Raw genomic sequence first — 22,129 nt, 5'->3', positions numbered from 1 at the left:
TCTTTCAGTACCATCAAAAGAATCAAGAGACAGAGTGGAATGGATTGCTACATAATTGATATGATTAATTTGTTTCAATGAATGAAATGACAATTGTGTCCACAGCGCCCTTGTTTCTGTCCGCTCAGTGACCTGATCAGCAGATTGCATTTCACTGCATAGGTATAGCTTAGCAAACTCCATTTAAAAGTCTTCTCATTTAATAAACATTCTAGCATCGTATTTTTAATGTTACGTGTGCTTGTCAAGAAGCTAAGCGTTTTTTTGGATTTTACAGTTTGAACCAGAGTTTAGCCAAAACTAAAACCGATCAATCATTTCCAGGGTAGATCAACGCATTCAGATCCAAGTAATACCAAACAAAACTACTCTTTGAATACTGACCATTCCCATTCTTTGGAAAGAGCCCCGAGAATGAGATTAGTCTCTATCCTCAAGAACTAAGGTCTTACTCAATAACTGCTTTATTGTACATCAGCCTGCAAGATCCTCCAGGTTCTCGCTTATCATTTCAGGTAATGAGCAAATGCAGAGCTCTAATGTGTGCTAAGCACCACACCCCAGGATTCACGTGCATCAGCTCACCAGTTCACAGAAAGCCTGGCTGCACTGGTACTATGATTCTTCTTAAAAATAATGAGTCCGGGCTCCAAATATGTTAACACTTCCTGAAAAAGCAACAGTACTTTACTGTGTTTATGTTTTTCTTGTATTGGAAGAAAGAGCTACACGTGCCTGTGTGTTCATATGTTTAGTATATGAATGCATGTGGCTTGATGTGTCCCAAGAGAGTTGCCTGTTGCTGATCCCAGCTGGCTGGGAAAGCAGGAGAGAGGGTGGTAGGTAACCTTGGGACAGAGTGCCAGAGAGGGACTCATAAAGGAAGGGCTAAGTAAGGTCTCTCATGGCCTCTGTGATCTATATTGAACTGCCATCTAAAATAAAATCTTTTGTTTCAACACTAACAATCTAAGGAAAATAATTACAAATGTACAAAGTATTTTCCACATCCTTTCTTGTATGCTTTGTCACAATATTAAGTTTAAAAAGTAGCAAGAATAATAAGACACAAATCACTTATTTCTAAAAATAATCAAGGCTTAAAATGCTTTTTTAAAAATTGAAAATGGCCTCTAAACCTCGTTTGATATACATTTGGTCAGAGGAAACTGGTCACTATCACAGAAACATTTTAAGAAAAATTTGGATCTAGTTGTTCCCTGGAGATAACAACTCATTTTGAGATTATTGTACTAACCCCACGGCCTTTACTTTCAAAACATATATTGCCATGTGATCAAGGAGGTATTTCTTAAGCTGAAATTTGCAACCTCATCTAGAGTTAAAACTGATGCTGTTCTAAACCAATGACAATGTGTAATTTGGGTTCTGTTTCTATAACACTTTGAACTAAATATTGAATGGGAAACAGCTCCAAGCGGAAAATAATAGGTTTTGTTTTTCAAGGACTTTTTGCTAGAAGAATAAATCATGTTTTTGTTAGCTCCTGGTAAGGACAAACTAAAGGATGTACATGTGTGTACACACACACACACACACACACACACACACATACACATAATCTCAGATGTCCAATTTTCAGACCCCATATTTTCATAATCTTACCAACATTTGGGCAATTTCCTATTCCTTACCAAAAACTGATCTTACAAAACTTTAATATTTGTGGTTTCTGTGAACATTATCCATTGAGGTCAATGGGACTCCAAATATGCCTAAACCACAGCTGTTAAGTCAAACTATCTAATGGTGTATTTTCTGCATTGCTTTTTCAGGAAACCATCCCAGCCACAAAATAGATATTCTCAGCATTAGATATTTAGCTTTCTTAAACCCAGATTAAAGATCAGTGATGGTTCTGGGATGCTTTTAAACCACTCTGTAATTGCAAATGGTTAATCAAATTCATTAATCAGAATTCAAAGACCTACACTTTGACTTAATGTACTGCTTCTAAAGTTGAGAATTCTCTAATCAGACAGCAGAGCATCTGTCATTGGCATTCTCAAGGTCAGTGGATGTGGCCACCACTTGTATAAATTCCAAGGACATTAACCTTTGAAAATATCTTTTGTTTTATTTTTAAATGCTTTTGTCCAAATTGGGCTCTGGGATTTTTTTTTTTTTTTCCTCTTCCAGTTACAGAACGAGTATAGCTATGCTCTTAATATTGGTCTCAAATATATTTAAATAGGTGGACTAAAGTATGACTGTCCAGGAGAAATGAATTTATGACACTGTCAATTAAAAAGAAAAGTCATGGTGAATGTACAAGATGAAGATGGGAGGCATACCTTGCAGACAGGCAAGAGAGGAGCGGGGATGGGAGGCAATTCAGATGAACTTTGTTGTTTTGTACCATTTTGGATTCTACATGGTCCAAGATTAATGTCAACATTTGGATCTGCTCATAAAGCCGAAAACTCCCAGGCCCTAGATGTCTATTTGGCAGAGCATAGAAGAATCTGCACCTTGGCGACTCCTTTCAGAGTAGCTTTTACATACTGAGCCTTTCCCAAAGCATCAGGCCACTACCTCACTGCAGCTTCCCTGGCCTCTTCCACCAGCTAAAGCATTAGGTTGGACCTTGCTGGGTCTTTTGGTCACAGCTTAATCATTTGGGACAGGGCGGTCTGGGAAGAGCTGTCAGGCACCCCAATTTGTCCTGCATCAAAGGATAGCCTCCTGGACTCAGAACTGAACTGAGTGTGCCTCTGGTGGTGAGGGCAGAGTATCACTGACAGATGAGGTCAGGGCTGCAGACACAGGGCTGTGAGGCATGGTGGGCTAACCAAGCAGAGACTAAAAAAAAAGAGGAAATGATGAAATGAGAGGTCTAATCCTTGATGATGCACAGTCTTAGGAAAATCTCAGGAGTCAAATGGTAACTTTTTTTTTGCAGTCTAAGATATATGAAAAAATAGAGAAAAGCCATAATGAGATTTCACCAATCATTGAATATGTAGATATTTACATTTAAACAAGACAATAACAAGAAAACACTAAACAAAAAAAAATCCATGTAACTGTACTGTTCACAAGACAATTATAGGATTTCCAACAAATATATCATCATAGAATTCACTATAAGCAGTGTAATTGATAATGGGTCACAATTTAAGTTAAAGTCTGAACTCCTTACTTTAACCCAGTCAGTATACCTTGACTCTATGTATTATCTCACTTGAAGATGACATCCAAAGCCTGATGTGGGGGAGGGGTTAAGGGCCCCAAGGCTGCCCAGCATGGGGGCAAGGCATGCAGCATGGAAATAGCAACAGGCTTTATGAGTACACAGGTCTCTACATTCCTCAATCAAGAGACATAATAAGTGACTGCTGGGGCATGGAGGGGAGATACAGTCGGCAGCAAAAGGCTCTGAAATTTTTTGATGTTAAAAAAAAAGAAGAAAGCAGGGAAATATTGTTCTGGGTCAGTGCCTGATCCTGCTACAAGGCAACTGTGTTTGGGAGGGTCCTCCAGTATCAGGGACTCTGCTTGGAGCCTACAAGTTGTCTTGGAGTAGTATCTGGTCCTCTGACGGGAATTACTACATGGTTCTCTCAAGGGGCTAGACTCAAACACATGGTCTCCTGTCACTGTAGGTGTCCTGTGCTCCAGGTCATTCAGGACCCACTGAGCCACTTCAGGGCTCCTATCAGCTTGCATGAAAAGCATATCAGAAATGGTCACATGCACTGTAGGCCAGGAGGGTCTTTTGGAAATGCTCTGCTTTGCATAAGACCTGTAGAACCTTGCACAATCCTGGGGGATAAAGGGCAAGGTAGAAAGGGAGAACTACAGGTACTGAATTTGTCATCAGCCAGGTGGAATGGAGTTGCAGGATCAGAATCAGATTTAATTTAATTTTAAAAAATAACATACATTTCTAACACTGCCACATGATGACTGAAAATGAATAGTTATAACAAAGCTATATAGCTTTTCTTTAAAGGAAACCTTATTTGGAAGCCCAAGGGAAAAAGAGGTAAAAATTAAAGCTTTTCAAATTGGAACAGGTCACAAGAAGTCCTGAAATCCTGTGTTCCTGTTTCCCTAAAAATTGCCTAAGAGGATTCATAGACACCATGGAATTCCATGAAGTTCTCTGGAGTTCCACGGAGCACAGTTTGAGCACCAGTGAAGAATGTGATGGTGACAATGACAGCATTACTAAAGAGGAGAATGGATTGCTCCGTGGTTTAAAGCCATTTTTACGTATGTTGCATCACTTAATCTCTGCAAAACCTGAAGTTGAAGAAGCAACCTGCTCTGGGCACACCAGTAGGTGCAATGCCTATTTTTTGTTAGTATCTTTTAATTGGAGAAAACACATCAAAATACAAAAAGAGTACTGAGGACACATAACAAATACTAATGTTCTTATAACTTGTAATGAGTAAGTACTAACTTTTGTCATAGGTATCTTGAGATGTCATTGTTAAAGAAATGTAAAGTTACAGTTAAAGAGTTCCTCTCTATTTCCCTCTCCAGGCCTCATACATTTTATCCTCAGAAGAACCGGTATAATCCAGGCAATATAGGCCAGATTCTTGCTTTATTTATAAGTGATACAAAGATTCATTTTGTAAATTTTAATTTATAAAGGTCACAGTCCATGGCAAACTTGCACTGTCATTCAACAGGAAATCATTTTACTGCTATTTAATAGTACCACATAATTTGTTTCCACTATAATTTATTTACGCTTTCTCCTAATGATAGGTATTTGAGTGGTTTCTGACTATATACACTGCTAAAAACATTGCTACAGAGATGAACACAGCCATAACTGAAAGAGTTTCTCTAGAGGAGACAATGTAAGTTTGCAGAGTATGAGCATAATAAGTTTTATGGATACTGCCATTTCTATCCTCATATCCTATCAGATATTACATTCCTATCAGCAGTATATGAAAATTTGGATATACCTATGTTCTCATCAAAAAGTTGGCCTGTTTTTAAATTTTAAAAATCAAACACAGGTAAATATTATTATTTTAATTGCCTTTCTCTCTATTAGTGATATTGAACATTTTTTCATACGATTATTGGCCATGTGGTTTTCCACTTCTATGTATCACCTGCTTAAATTTTTGTAGGTTTCTTAGTTGGTTGTCTTTTTTCTTAGTGATTTCTTCCATGCCATTCCACAGACACTATAAATATTGGTGACAGAATAATTCCAAGCAGAAAGTTTCAGCTTCCAACAATGATCTCATCCTAGAGAGTAAAAGGAAGCTGGTATTTTCATACCTAGTCCATAACAGCAAAAGACATGGGGGGAGGGGCTATTCCTTTTCCTTTCCCTGATACACCACCTTGTTTTCTTCTCAAACAAAAACATCTTCCATTCTCTGGCAGAGTTCAGATTTTTGTCAGAGCTAGACCCTCACCTTAACAAACACTACCATGTGACTGGCACTGTATGAAGTACTTTCCATGCAGTAGCTCATAATGGCCTTGGGGGAGGTATTTATTACCACCATTTTCCAGATGCAAAAAATCAGGTTCAGGAAGGTCAAATGACTTGCTCACGGTCATACAGTTGTAGGTGGTGCAGTCCAGATCTGAGCCAGGTGTCTGCTCGCAAATAGGTACCTTAGTATTAAAGCAAAATAACTTACCTTAAAAGCTCTTGAAAAGGCCTCTGTGCTTTCCTTCAACTTGGAAAACCCCAGGCACATGCTCCCTGTCCTTGTATATGTGGAAACTTGGTTTGGTCTCTGAATCTTTGATGCAAGCACACTTGGCAACTTATTAACATGTACACTGGTCTAAGGCACACCATTCAAGCAAACGCTCTCCAACTTTACCTCCTCATTGTCTCTTCCTCTTCCCCATCAACTACTTTACACCCTTTCCATTCATGACTGCTGGCAAGAAGGAATCTCCTTTGAGGTCACTTCCAGCTCTAAAATCTGTGACTCAGGCGGAAGATATTCCAAAAGTCTTTAGATCTCTCTCTTACTCAGTATGGCCTGAGTTGGGTTCTTCACGAAGTTAGCAGAGCAGGTGAAGGCCCAAACACTGAGATCTAAAGACTCTGGGAATGTACTCTGTCTCTTGTGAACCCGGAAACTCACAGATTTAAGAGCTGTAAGTGACCTCAAAAGATCACTCCATCCAGCCATCTGCCTTTGTCAGGTGTCAGACATTATCTCAATTTTGATGATGAGGTAACTGGAACTCTGCAAGATTATAGGACCAACCCAAGGTCATATGCTGAGGAAGTGACCACAGAGGCCTGAAGTCCTGGCTTATTAAGCTACGGCTTTTATTACACATTAGAATATTTCATTGGGGCTTTGAGATATTTTAAAAATATTTACACTTCATAACCCAGTTGAAAACTAAGAAAAAAATATGGGTAGTGACAGGGTTGATAGCCAAGAGAGAAACACTGAAAGTGAAGGGAGAGAAGTTCTCAAAGCGAAGTAGAGGTATAAAGAAGACAACTTTTGGTCACATCCTGCTTTTCCCTGGATAAAATCCATTTTGCATTTCCATTGGTACTCTTCTGGAATTTTATAATGATGGAAGTAGGGAAAAAGGAAAAGAAGAGTGCAATACATAATACACTACACATTTGTTGTCTCATTAAATCCCCCCCCACCAAAATCTATAAAGTAGGAATAGGCCCCACATAAGTTATCCAAAATCCTTATAGTTAGATGGCTCCCAGATTCAGAATTGTTCAGATTTTACAAAGGCAATACATGTATCATAAATTACAAAATATTTCCAGTTGCATCTGGGATAACATCCTGTAATCAAATGCATTTGTATTTATTCAGCCAAAATATGAATATTCTCATTAAGTGGGATTAAACAAAGATTATAAATAGCCTCATATCAGTTCAAGTAAGGTTTTGTAAGCCAACCAAGTTCAGATCAGGCCAGATTTTGACATCAAATGGATTATTTTAAAAAGCTCTGTTTTGAGAGATTTCTGGAATTTGAACTGCAGATAAGGGATTGGGGATCTACATTAATATCCTGTATTATTATCATATCACAAACGAAGAGATACAGGCTTAGAGTTTGAGTAATTGCCTAAGTTCCCACATTCCATGCCAGAAGTGGGACTGGAAACCAGAGCCATCAATACCACACTCTCTTCTCATTCCTGCCTCCAAGGAGGGTAGTTCTTTTCTCAAAGAGATGGAAGGCAATCTTATACGGACACAGGCAGGCTGATATTTGTGCTTTGTACTTTTAATATAGTCTGGGAGGGCTTGCACAGGATTATGTACATGGTACACAAACTAAAGACCTATGAACAAATGAATGCCAAGCCTTATAGATGAGCACAAAGGAGATGGTTGAGAGATGCATAGAGGTAGGGTCTGGCTTCTCTGAGTTCATAATCAAGATGGTGGTCAAAACCTCTCAAAGAGGATATGACAAAGGAGATGTTCACCATGGACTTATACTCACAACTCTTTTCTTTGTCAGGGAGGGTGAAGGAAGAGGGAAGTTCCTTACCTACTGCCACAGGACATTGGGCAAAGAGTCATCACTGGGGAGGGTGCACACTGTGTAGATATTTATGATGGCAAATAACCTGTGCAAATATGATACTTTTATTAATTCCATAAATGTTGGTTAAGCATTCTACATACCATTATGGTGCTAGAACTTATCGGGAATATCAAAATAAGTAAAACTTATTTAATGCTCTCATAACGTCCTTAAGAGGAAGAGAGAAAAAGAGATAAGGCACACAAAGACTTAATTTTAATACAAAGTGAAGAATGAATAAGGTCAGTAGAAAGCAATAAATAAAGTGCTGTGAGAGCTAAAATATGGTCATCTGACCAGAAAATTCAAGAAGGGCTTTGGAGATGCTTAGGGAAAAAGGGATAGCACAGGAGATCAATGGAGATAGGGAGGAATGTGTTTCAGATGGGAAGAACATGATAAATCAAGGCCACTTGGCATTTTGTTTTCTTAGATTACTGATTAGAAAAGAAGCTATATGTCTATATGTATATTTTAATGTCTATATTTATAATCCATATTTATGTAATCTTCACTTTTAATTTCTTTTATATAATCTCCATTATGTAACCCTTATTTATTTCCTTAATTCTTTCATTTTTTTACTTCAATTGTTAATGGTCTTCAAGAACTTGCAAGTGATTCATTGATTTTTGATAAACTTATAAAATGGTACAACCATCATCACAATTCAGTTTTAGAACATTTCTATCACCTAGTGATATTTTTTTCAGCCCATTTATAGTCAGTTTCTACTCCTACCTCTCACCAAAGGAATGACCGATCTGCTATCTATACATTTCACCTTTCTGAAAAGATGAAATAAATAAGATCATACATTGTGTAGTCTTTCACAACTGCATCTGTTGCTCAAAGTTTTTGAGGTTCTCTCATGTTATAGCAAGTATCAGCAGTTCATTATTTTGCTTTTGAACCCTATTTCATTACATGGATATACCACATTGTGATTCTATATTCACCAGCTGATGGACATTTGTAGAGTTCCCTGTTTTTGGCTATTAGAAGTAATACTGTGAATATTATCAAGTTCCTATTTGGGCATATGTTTTAATTTCTCTTAGATTACTAAATCTATTAAGATTTCTTGGTTTATGGAAACTTTATATTTAAGCTTTTAAGAAACTGCCAAATTTGTTTGTAAAGTGGTTGTACCATTTTACATTATTGCCTGCAAAGCACCGAGATTTCTGTTTCTCCACATCTTTTCCAACACTTGGCATTGTCTATCCTTTTTTTATAGTCTTTCTAGTTTGTATCTCATTGTGATTTAAATTTTCATTTTCTGAATGATTAATGATATTGAACATCCTCTCATTTGCTTTTTGGGCATATTTGTGTCTTCTCTTATACGCCTATACAATCTTATCAAATGTATAATTTGCAAATATTTTTTCCCAGTCCTTGGCTTGCCTTTTTATTTTCTTTAGGTGTCTTGAAACACAAAAGTTATTAATTTTAATGAATACGATTTATCTTTTTTAATGGATCTTGCTTTTAATATTGAATCTAATAAAACATTGATTAAACTAAGGTCATGTAAAATTTCTGTTTTCTTCTGGAAGTTTTGTAGTTTGACTTCTTCTATTTAGATCTATGATGCATTTTGAGTTAGATTTTTAGAAAGGTGTGATATAAGGATCTAAATTTAATTTTTTCTTGCAAATGGATAGCAAATTATTTAAGTATGGATTGTTAAAAAGACTATAGCTTTTCTTTTGAATTATCTTTGTACTCTTAAAATCAGTTGTTCGTGTGTGTGTGGGTATATTTCTGGACTCTCTACTTTGTCTCATTGATTGAGTTGTCTACTTTTATGCCAATATTACAGTATGTTGATAATTGTAGCTTTATTATATACCTTCAAATAAGGTAGTATCAGTCCTCTAACTTTGCTTTTTTTGAAACATGTTAGGCATTCTTTTTGAATTTTAGAATTTAGATCCTTTGAATTTTAGAATAAGTTTATTAATTTCTATTTAAAAAGCCTTCCAGATTTATTATAGGAAAAAAAAAAAAAAGAGGCTGTTGGGATTGTAAAAGGGATTGCAATCCTTCCAATTTTGTTATTCTCTGCTATCATTTCCTTTCAGCCTCTATGACTTACCTTCATATTTATTGTAAGGCACATCTTTTAGCAACAAATTCTTTTAGTCTTTGTTTATCTAGAAATGTCTTTATTTCACCTTCATTTTTTTTAAAGATTTTATTCATTTATTTGACAGACAGAGATCACAAGTAGGCAGAGAGAGAGAGAGAGGAAGAGAAGCAGGCCTCCTGCTGAGCAGAGAGCCAGATGTGGGGCTCGATCCCAGGACCTGAGCCGAAAGCAGAGGCTTTAACCCACTGAGCCACCCAGGCGCCCCTCACCTTCATTTTTGAAGAATTGTTTTCCTAGAGACAGAACGTGTGGTTGACAAGATTTTTTCTTTTTTTCTTTCAGTTTTAGGTGTCATTCCACTGACTTCTGGACTCAATTGTCTCTGATGATAAATCAGTTGTTAATCATTCCCCTGTATGTGATGAGTCATTCTGCTCTGGCTGCTTTCATGTTTTTCTCTTTTCCTTCAACTCTATATACAGTCTATAATATGTCTAGATGTTGATCACTTGGATTTTGGTAAATGAGGTTCACTGATCTGTTTAAACTTGCAGATTAATGTTTTTATTAAATTTGGGAAATTGTCAATCATTTCTTCAAATATTTTTTTCTGTTCTGTATTAGTTTCCTGGGCTCCTGTAACAATATGCCACAACAGGGAGGCTTAAACAACAGAAATGTATTGTTTCTCAGTTCTGGATGCTAGAAGTCTAAAGTCAAAGTGTGGGCAGAGTGGGTTCCTTCTTAAGGATATGGAAGAAATTGTTCCATGACTCTTCCCTATTTTCTGGTAGCATCAGGTTTTCCTTACCTCCCTGTCACCTGTCACCATATTTCTGTGGCGCAAGTCATTCTGTGTCCAAATTTCCCCTTTTTATAAGAATACCAGTTATAATGCATTAAGGCCCACCCTAATGATCTCATCTTGTTAACTTCATCTTCCAACTCCCTAGTTCCAAATAAGGTTACCTCACAGGTAGTGGGAGTTAGGACTTCATAGACCTTTTGGAAGACACAATTCAATCTGTAACAATGCCCCTTTGGCTCTCTCCTCTCCTCTGGAAAATAAATTACATGTATGATGGTATGCTTGATGCTGTTCTATAGGTCTCTGAGGCTCTGTTCATTTTACTTCAATATTTTTCTCTGTTCTTTAGACTGAGTAATCTCTATTGATTTATCTTCAAGTTCACATTTTTTTTTCCTTCTTCCATCTCAAATCTGCTCTTGAGGCCTCTAGTGAAATTTTCTATTTCAGATATTACAATTTTTGACTCTAGAATTCCCTTTTTGTCCCTTTTTATAATTTTTATATTTTCATTGAGATTCTCTATTCATTGTCATCATGTTTTTCTTTTGTTGTTTAGACAAAGAATCCTTTAATTTGTTGAGCTTATTAATAAAAGCTTTTTTGAAGACTTTTTCTGTTAAATCTAACATCTGGGGATAATCAGTTTTCATTGACTGTCTCCCCTGTCCCCCACCCCAAGTAGTGGTCAATCTTCCTTGGTTCTTTAAATATTTTGGAATTTTTGTTAAATACATTTTATATAATCCATTGTAGTAATTCCAAATATTGACTTCAACTTTTCTCCTGTTATTTTTCTGTTATTTTATTAGTTTAGTATTTGTATGGACTAAATCTGTGAACTCTATCTCCACTGTGAATTATGGCCACTGATGTCCCTATTCAGTGTTTTCATTTGTTTTGTTTTCATTTTTAGGACAACTTCCTAGGTATTATCCTTTTCTCTGAATCACGTAGTGTTCAGGCAAAGAGAGGTCAGCAGTTACACTCAATCACCTTGAGCCAGTGAGGGTTTCACTCTCTGATAATGGATGTGGGTGTAGGCTGGAGAGCACATTTACATTCCATACTATTCCCAAGGTGATCCTGGCTTTTGCTTCCTTTCAGGCTCTCTTATTTTTCTTCTGAGAATGTGTGCATGCTCCACCAATCAGGAATGTTCGAATGGCATGAGCATGTACCAGTCTTTCCTGCACATCTGCACTTTTAGGACAATCTAGTGCATAGCTTGGCCCAGGCAGGACTGCAACCTCAGGATAGTAGAGCCTCTGAGAGTCCATAGTGGAATCCCTATTACCTTGCTACTAAGCTGATCTTTTTTTTTTTTTTTTTAAGATTATTTATTTATTTATTTGACAGACAGAGATCACAAGCAGGCAGAGAGGCAGGAAGAGAGATAGGAAGGGAAGCAGGCTCCCTCCTGAGTAGAGAGCCCAATGCAGGACTCAATCCCAGGACACTAGGATCATGACCTGAGCCGAAGGCAGAGGCTTTAACCCGCTGAGCCACCCAGGTGCCCCCTAAGCTGATCATTTTAACTATCAATGCTTCAATATAGGTAAACATTCTATAGCATGAGTAGCAATGCTACTAGAAAGTATCATGACCTAACAGTACCTAACAGTGAGGGAGAGATGGAAGGAGCAACCAACAACACCACACAGGTTTATATTGTTCTTAGCTGAAATTCAGTATTTTTCAAGAATAAATGCTTCTAAATATTTTGTATGCCTTTGGTTGATTTCCAGAACCCTGAATGGTTGTATCTGATGTTTTTGTTCAGCATTATAGTTGCTTTTTAGGGAAAGAGTTCCCTATTCTGTCATGTATGGAAGGAATTTCTCATTTCAGGAGGTTGTTTTTATCAGTGTTGTCTTTGATTTCCTCAGTATTGTGCATTGACTCTTTGCTGTGTCCTTTCAATGATATTTTCTCCAATACTTTTGGTCTTAGCAGCTTGGGAGATAGACTGATTCTGGAGACAGCGGAGCCAAACAAAATGGATAGAAACTTCATTTCCAATTACTTACTTCATCTCTAGAAAATAACAAGATTTTCAAATGCTCTTGAGTTTTTTCCATCAATTAGCACTCTCTGGAATGTATTGCCTCCCCTTTTCATACCAACTGCTGCTCTAAGACTCTGCTCAAGATCATCCTCCTTCATAAAGTCATTCTTAATTACTTCAACCTCCTCCAATTTCCCTTCTCTTTGAACTCTTTGGTTCTTATTTTTGCCATTATTTTTTGGAAATTACACAGAGTCTATCATATATTCTTTTCCTAACTATTCTTTTAGGCACTATTCTTTCTTATCTCTCTAGGGAGATCATATTTATTAAAGGTAGAAACAAAGCTATTATTTTACATGTCTCATAGATTTTACTGAAATCCTAGATATAATTTAGAGTTGGTAAGTTGAACTGAATATGATCAAGTGAATGGTTGTCTAACTGGTGATCATGTCATATACTTTTAGAAAAGTTGGAATCATAAAAAGATGTGTTACACTCTTCTTCACACAGTGCAAGTCTCCGTATGCCTAAGTCACCCAACTTTTCAAAGTCTAGATAAAATACCTCCTTCATGAAGACCTTCCCAATTCCCTCCTTCCAGGCAGTGTATCCTGTACTTTTCCTGTGGTGTTTGTCACTCTGTCTGCCTCACAGCTTTATGTGTATGCCCTTTTCTCTTAGCTATGAGCATCCGTTTCAGGCAAGGATTTATCTCTGTAACTTTACCCGTAGAATATCCTGGTATACAATTAACTTGGTACTTGTATACTAAATAAATGAATAATGGGTGAAGCTCAATCTTGGCTTTATAAATTATACTCAGCTCATAGAATATAGTGGTTGAATGTAGAAAGTGTATTTTGTAAAGTCAGAGGAGGTCAGCACTGGAAAGAACTTTCAGATGATCTAGAATAGTTCCTTTTCAGATAGGATCACTGGAGTCTAGTTAAGTAAAATGACTTGATCCAGCGAATTAGTAGCTGAGGTCTCTGAATGGCTGATGAGGTTGTTTCACATGTTTTTATCCAGTCTTCCCTCAGGGATGTGGAATAAAACTGTGGATTTGCACATGTTACAAGCAAATATTGGCTTCATCACAATTCCAAGTTTCATTTAGTGCTTCTCTTTATGTCAGTGAATTTATATTCAAATCTTTTCACCACCAACAGTAGAGCTGGTCTTGCATTCACTGTAGGGTAACAAATTAATGGGCCTATTCTAACAGCAGCATTACCAGGTCGAACAACCAAGGCTTTCCCATTGATGGGAAGATGTTAATAGACCCCAATGTATTGACTGGCCCTTAACAAGGAAGTAAATTCAAAACTAACAAGAAAATGTAAACCTGATGTGATTTCCCTAACCAAAACAGAGAGCAAATAGAACCCATTCTCTGTGAAGTATACAGCTACTAAACTTTAATGACAATATCAGTTCTGCTTGATGAGGGCAATAGTAAGTCCTCAGTTCATCTATTATAAAGATTGGAATTTGGGCTGATTTCACTGCACTTGGCAGGTGGCCGAGCATTAACAAGCTAATGCAAGCCATATTCTAGCTGTACTTAATGAAGGCAGCGCTCAAGACATCAACTTCAAGCAAAAAGCTTATATATATATATATATATATCTGGTTCAGACTGAACAGCAGAACACTGTGTTTGCTTGGTTACTGATATTTAAGAGCATGTTAATCTCAAATTAGAGAAACAGTAAAACCATAGTCATAGGTTCTTCAATTAAGTTAGGTAGCTGTCAAATTTCTGCTTTCATTTTAATGGGGCGAGGGTACTTTAGGAAAGGTAGTGTGACAGGCATCCCTACAGAGAGACACTTCCTTCTGGTTCTTTTAAAACAACCATGTTTACATCTTATAATAATCTACGGTAGGATTTTCCCTATGTCCCTCTCCCTCTAGCCCTTCTGCCCCTCTGTACCACACTGACTCCTCCCCTACAGCACATGAGAATATTATAACTAGCGGTAACTGCTTTCATTAACTGAGAATATATTGTATGTCAGGCTCTCTATTAGATGTCTTACACCATATCATTTAATTACAACAAATCTTTTCAGTTAAACATTATTACATGCGTTTTAGAGATGAAGGGCATAAGAATCAGAGAAATTAACTGCCTTGCTCAGGGTCATATAGCCAGTAAGGGGTAAAGACAGGTTTTAAACACCCACCAGTCTGCACTGACACTATGATTTCTGATTTTCATCCTTGATTTTGACTTTGTGCATCCAAAAGACATCACTTTCGGTTATCATTTTCCATCTTCTTTGTCCTAACCTTAGGGAAAGAAAGCATGCAGCCTTTGCCCTGTTATAGTCCTCTAGGGCTTTCTTTTTGGGAAGAGGCTCCATAACAGGTAAAAGGAACTTTGCATATATGTATATAATTATTCTCAAACTGTATGCCCAAAATATCTTTGGGGAGCCATCTATGGTATACACTTCTATAGCGTGGTGTATAGACAGTACCAACAAAAATATGAGGAAAGCCAAGAAACCTTTTACTACTGTATTATGTACACAATGCCAGGCATAGTGCCTGACACATAACAGTTGAGCAATACATACAAATTGGACATTTTTCATAAGAACGTATTCTTGCAAAAATTCATTTCCTAGTCTATTTCATATGATGATCTTTGTCTATTCATCACATATGGTTATAATGTTAAGTGGAAAAAGCAGAGAATGAGATCTTATCTGTGCTATGATTACCAGAAGAAAAATTATGAGTATCGAAAATAATTGGAAGGAAATATAAAATGGAAGCAATGATTTGTTGGTGAGGTGGAATTGTGGGATGATTTTCTTCTTCCATGTTGATTCCTATTAGAGCCATGACAGTGTTGTTTACGCAATAAATAATTTTTAAAAGTATAACTGTGAATACCAATTAAAAGTAAAACATGGAAGGTATGGGCCAACACCATCAGGAAGCATAAACGTGGCATTTCTTTTTTTTTTTTTAATTTTTTATTTTTTCAGCATAACACTATTCATTATTTTTGCACCACACCCAGTGCTCCATGCAATCCGTGCCCTCTACCATACCCACCACCTGGTGCCCCCAACCTCCCACCCCCCACCCCTTCAAAATTCTCAGATCGTTTTTCAGAGTCCATAGTCTCTCATGGTTCACCTCCCCTTCCAATTTCCCTCAACTCCCTTCTCCTCTCCATCTCCCCTTGTCCTCCATGCTATTGTTATGCTCCACAAATAAGTGAAACCATATGATAATTGACTCTCTCTGCTTGACTTATTTCACTCAGCATCATCTCTTCCAGTCCCGTCCATGTTGCTACAAAACTTGGGTATTCATCCTTTCTTTTTTCTTTTTTTTTTTTTTTTTACAGCTTTATAAACATATATTTTTATCCCCAGGGGTACAGGTCTGCGAATCGCCAGGTTTACACACTTCACAGCACTCACCATAGCACATACCCTCCCCAATATCCATAACCCCACCCCCCTCTCCCAACCCCCTCCCCATAAGTGACTCTTAATTCACAAAACAAACTGAGGGTTGATGGGTGGGGGGGAACGTGGCATTTCTATTTCTGCCGGAGTTCTGGCTTCTAGTGAGATCTTTATCCTTGTCACAAAGTATAGTCAACCCCCAACTAACTGCATTAATGGAGAGAAGTGCTGATGAGGGTTGGCTCCACATGTGGATGCCAAGGGACCCAGGGCATCCTACCAGGTATTCCACTAGAAGATTTTCTGTTGTCTGGGGGCTTGAGGGCCTAATAGGTATGGTTCTGTAGATCATTTCTAAATAATTTACACTGACTACCCTGAAAACATCTGTATTCTGAGTTCCTTAACAGAATTCAACCCCAATTGTTGTTGTTACGATTACAGCATATGGTTTGATAATGCTCAAAGGCCCTGTAAGGTCTAAACTAGTGGCTTTCAAAATACTGTTCCTGAGTAGCAACTCTGGGTAGAAATGGGTAGAAATGCAGACACACCAGCCCTTCCGTCTTTCTGAATCAGAAACTCTAGGAGGTGGGTTTATAAACCTGTGTTTTAAGAAGACTTCCAGGTGATTCTGATCACCAGTCCTTTTTGAGAACCCTTGAACTACATATACCCCACTCTGTCCCTACCCTGCATTAGCCAAAGGGTCTAATATTTTACTTTTGTCAGGAGTGATTACTTAGTTCACATAAATAATTTACTCTTTCAGGTGAAAGCAATGAAAGTTATTCAAACACAAAAAAAGGGTGGTGTTTTAAAATGTTATGTGCCACTAACATGTTAGGTTGAGTTAATTCTTCAATTTGCCTTGAAAAACAGATTCTTTAGGGTTTGGAAGTTTAGAGGTTAGCTGGAGAGCAGTTATGAGAAGAGGAAACGATGGCAGACTGGGCGAGGGGATCACAGAGGGAGCTGGGGGTAAATCAGGGTCCTGTAAACAAAACTTACCTACCTTTTAGACTACCTGAACCAGCATCCCACGCATTCAAATCAGTTCAATGTCCTCCTTGGGAAATGGCTCCCGTCTACCTCTCCTTATTGCAAAAGCAGGATGCATCCATTCTCTGAACATATATTACGGACTTAGTACTAAAAACAGGCCTGCACAGAAGCCTCCGTTCTTGTCCAGAAAACACCACCTTTCTATAAGTTGCAAAGCTATTTTCAATCAGAGCAAAAATAACGTGCAGCTCAAATCTTGTTTTCACATATAATTATGAATCATTTATCCTGGCTTGAGCCCTGCTGAGCATGGTTCTATCCTAGGATCACCATAATCCCCCTGAGAACACAGACGTTCTTGCTTCAGCACTTCCCTACTGAGGGCTTAGTAGAGAAAATACGCAGAAGCTACACTACCAAAACAAACCCTTCACCTGAGACCATCAAAGATGTCACCTACAGCAGCGATGTTCAACGGAGGACCTCAGGGTGTGTGCACCCTTCGTCTAAGGCCACCGTTCATTACCTGCGTGTCACTTTGTGTTTGGCTCTGCAGCCACCTGTCTTGCTGAAAATGAGCAGTAGGATGACAGAGGAGTGAAACCATAAAGCTGCTTCCTTGGCCATTAAAAGAAAACCGAATCCTGAAGGCAACACGTATTTCCTGTCTAGGAAGGACCAGGACCAACCCTAGCGAGATCTACCTACCCTGTGGCAAAGTTTGTTTTCTCCCATTGCTACACTCTCTTGTCCCCAAATTGCCTCTCCGTTCCCAAAGTGCCAACCATGAATTCTGTAGTGTTACACCGACTGACCCTATGTATGATGCATTCTTTTCTTTTTTTTTTTTTTTAAAGATTTTATTTATTTATTTGACAGACAGAAGCTTTGCGCAGTGGCAGTATCGTAGCCAATGAGGTTTATCCGAGGCACGATTATTGCTATTTATTTGACAGACAAATCACAAGTAGGCAGAGAGGCAGGCAGAGAGAGAGAAGGGGAAGCAGGCTCCCCGCTGAGCAGAGAGCCCGATTCGGGGCTCGATTCCAGGACCCTGAGATCACGACCTGAGCCGAAGACAGAGGCTTTAACCCACTGAGCCACCCGGGTGCCCCTGACGCATTTTCATATAACTTGCATTCACACCTTGTTCCTGCTTTTTCCAGGTTGAATGTGTGCAGTCTTCCACCATTTACTCATGGCTAAGTAGTGAAGCTGGACAGCATACTGATTATGAATATGGGCGTTTGAGCTGGAGGGTCTGAGTTCAAATCCTGTCTCCATCCTCAGCAGCCACCTCAGGCAAGCAATTCAACCTTCATTTTTATCAGCTTTCTCATCAATACATGTGACATTTATAGCTACCTCAAGGGGTGGTCAGAGAGGCGCATAGTATGTGGCTAAAGAGAAGTTTGTTCCCCTCCCTCTGCTGTTCTATATCTTGTTTTACCCTCGTCTTTCCCTTTGGGTCACACTCATTTGTAGCTCTTCTTCCTAAAAATGGATTGCTAGGAGCACGGTGTACCAAGACGTGGTCCCTGCGATGGTTTTCACTTGCAACTTATATTTCTCTGATAACATATACATCTTTATATTTAACCCATTTTTTAAAAATAGAACTTGGGAAAGCTCCTCAGATACAATTTATTCATTTCCAAACATTTTCCCATTCTTTTGCCTTCTTATCAAACAATACTGATGCCCTTCTTAAGACAGGAATAATATAGAAGAAAATGCTTTGACCTCCCACAGCCTTGAATGAAGGCTGGTTTGTACCCCAAACACAACAACTTCAACTTCATTTCTAATCATGATTTAAAATCTTTTTTACCCCTGTGATGTTCTCTCTTTCAAGTCCAATATTTGCTGGTACAACACATTAGCAGCTTTAAAATATCTTTCTCAGGCAGGGAATGTGAGCTATTAGCAGGGCTATAATATGCCAGCTAAAAGGAAAAGGGTGAGAGGCGTGGGTGTGGGCAAAAGGTGTTCTATGCAACCCCACTGGGACATCATCACTTTAGAAAACAATTTTACAGTCATATAGTTAAATTAACTGGTAGTTAGAGGCAATTACGTGATAAAGTAAAAATATTTATGTTCTTTAGAGCTCCAAAACTGTCATTTGAAGTGTGACAAATTTTAAGTAATTTCACCTGCAACTTTTGAAAGATTAGTGCTATGACTAAGGGCATAAAATTGAAACAGGTTGCCACTATAAAGTAAAATCAAACCTATCTCCCCCTTGTAATTTTGCTTGAATGGAGTGCTCATAAAATATCTCCCTGTCGTAGTTCTCATGCTTAAAATCTTTATTTTCTAAACAACTGCAATTTGAAATTTAAGATTTTAAAATGCCATCCTCCCCTAAGAAATCCAAAATACATCCATGCACACATTCGTGTGGTTCTTATCATTTTTTGGCCATTTTTTTGGGGTGGTAAGCATAAGCTCACATTTTTTCTTCTTGTTGTTGTTAAAAAGTACATTGGAAGCCATAAGTCATTAAAAAAAAAACAAAGAAATAACCTACTACCATATTTTCTACATAGTTATTTTATGGCTTCTCATTACCATTTTTGTCTCTGCTCACGTACATTTACATTTTTACAGAATTGCAACTATAGTGTTTGTACAATTTGGTGTTCTTCCTCAGTACTTCCTATTGTGCAATTTTAGCGTTTTTAGTTTCCATGACCATCATTTTAACAAGCTGCAGAATACTCTTTTGAATGACTACATCTAATACTACACCTAATTCTTTTTCTGTTCTTCTATTGTTGGGTACTTCAATGGTTTCCAGTGTTTCACTATCGTACATAGTGCTGCAATGAACATTTTTATGCTGTCTTTCTTTCTCTTTCTTTTATTCTATTTCCTTGGGCTAGAGTCCCACAAGGGGAATTACCAGGTTAAAGTGTATGCACTTTTACTTTGGTAGGCCTTGATACCTAAGGTCAAATTACTTTTCGAAGTATTTTATCAATTGACATGACCTCTAGCAGTAGAGAAGTTCATCTATACCTCTGTGTATTTCAATTTCATAGCAACATATTTATTTATATGACTTCAGTGATAATATACATAATTCTAAACCATTGAACTATGTCTCCTAATCTTTGGCCTTGGTGGAAGGCCTTTTGCTCCTGCAGCTTTCATGGGTGTTACTATCAGATATTCAAATGCAGGTACAGGGACTCACATGTACACATCCCCAGATGTCAGACTGGTAGTGGGGGGAACCAGTCAGATATTTGCCCTCGTGTATTGGAAGTATAGAGACACAAAGGAAAATGAAGTGTAGTACGTGGCGTTCAGTCTCCAGGCTCTCTCACTTTATTCTCATCTCTTCTTTCTACCACTTAACTGCCTCAATCCAAAACTCTAGATCCTGCCAAGGCTGTGCTCTCTTTCATTCATGGCAGGGCACCGTCTTTTTGTATCACTGTTGGTTCACCTGGCCTTTGGCCATAGTCTACCTACTTCTGAATGTCACCATGAGAATATGTGTATATTCAATCTGTCCCTCCCCCCAACCTCAAAGTGTTTCCAGTCATGTACACAAAGGGCTGCCCACAGAGCTGTGCATGGAGCAGGCCCCTAGACTGCAAAATAGTACAGGAGATAAACATGCTCCTGGCTGGCCAAGCAATGGATGAGCTCGCTATGCTCCCACCAACACAGATCATGAGTTGTAGTCCTCTAATCACGAGGGACTGGACCAGAGCCAGTAACTCATTACACATGGGTCACTCAAGAGCCCAAGATAGAAATAAGTTTGAATCAATGCAATCAAAAGGTGAAAACCTCCATATAACTGGAGGTGTAAGGAGCAAAGTTTATTGATATCTTGAATAGTTGTAGCTCCCATAAAAAGTTACAGCTTTAACCTTTCATATATGATGGTTCTAGTCTAATTTTTATTACAATATTAGGGATAATGTATGTCTATTAGAGAAAATGTGCACTTTTGAAAATGATAATGTCATATTTACTTTTATATTTTCTTGCACATAGAATTTTGCCCCCATTTGGGAAAATTTCTGCTTGAGGCAACAATGACAAGGGTCAGCTTTTCGGAGCTTATAGGGCCTCATGTTCCCAGCTGCAGGAGACTGAAATAATTTAAGCACCACGTTCCTCTGTAATAAATCTCGCGTATGTGCTTGGAAAAGGATCTGCTCTCTACCTCTGCTGAGTAGGATACTCACCTGGCCATTGTAGCTTAGAACTGGGCCCACCTGGATGGGTGGGCGGGGCTAAGCTGCTGGACCAGCCCATCAGTGGAGATGAATTCAATCACAGAGGTTCTCAAGAGCACACTCCCAGATTCTTTTGCCAAAGTTCGGTTCTCACATTAGAAACACATTTTGTATTCTATTTAAAAGGTGCCGCTTCTGTAAAGACCTGCATACACAATTAACTGCAACCAGGAGCAGACAGTATTGAGCTATTTGTCACTTAATGGAAAGAAGGGAGGAAGAACATATATCTGAGTATGATTCTCTTTTGCCTCTCCTGCTTCACCTGCAGTGGTAGAGGAGTATCTGAGTTTTGTTTTACTTTACACTACCAATATTTAAAAAAAAAAAAAAAAATGGCCCCAGAAAAGATGACTGGCCATTCTCCTACCAGATCAAAACTTCAAACTTGGAAGTTTGGAAGGAAAGAAACCCTAGCTCAAAAATTTATTTTTTCAATCATTTGTGCTCACTTTCATTTTTAGCTTCTGACGATATAAAAGTAAAATCTCCTGAAAGGTTATAAAGTACCATAACAACATGTTCTATATTCTCTCAAACAGGCCAGCACATGGGCAGCAACACCTCTCTTCTCTCTCCTTAATGAGAACTTAGATTGCCCAGGGAGCACTTTAAGGATGAAAGGAGAGAACACTAAGTGGGAGATCCAGACTTCAATGACCTCTGTCACATCTCCTGTGCAACTTTAGGCAAGTATTGGGACTTTAATAAAAGGAGTAGACTCTCACGGGTGAGTGACATGTGCACAGGTCTATAGTAATGAAAGACCCACATTTTACACTACAGGAACTTCCTTAATTTTCTTAAAGTTAAAAGATCCAGGGTGGGGGAGAGGAAGGGTTATATAGATTAGTACTGTAAGTGTTCATAACATCATTTTTGTTTCAATAACTCTGAAATGGATGTTGGATATAGTTATGCTATTTGGTAGCACATCAATGAATTTATTTCCTTTCATGTAGA

The 22,129-nt window shown here is 38.2% G+C and overlaps 1 protein-coding gene and 1 pseudogene across 16 annotated transcripts in view; one reads left to right on the top strand and one right to left on the bottom strand.

Moving 5' to 3' along the window:
• SEMA6D (semaphorin 6D) overlaps positions 1-22,129 on the bottom strand; it is a 597,430-nt gene that overhangs the window by 202,718 nt on the left and 372,583 nt on the right. The window lies entirely within an intron of this gene.
• LOC125105727 (uncharacterized) lies at positions 17,789-17,869 on the top strand (annotated as a pseudogene).

The sequence above is a fragment of the Lutra lutra genome, chromosome 7 (assembly GCF_902655055.1).
Source record: "Lutra lutra chromosome 7, mLutLut1.2, whole genome shotgun sequence".
In the NCBI taxonomy this organism is placed as follows: Eukaryota; Metazoa; Chordata; class Mammalia; order Carnivora; family Mustelidae; genus Lutra; species Lutra lutra.
The sequence above is the reverse complement of the archived record's forward strand: the minus strand, read 5'-3'. Positions and strand labels throughout refer to the sequence as shown.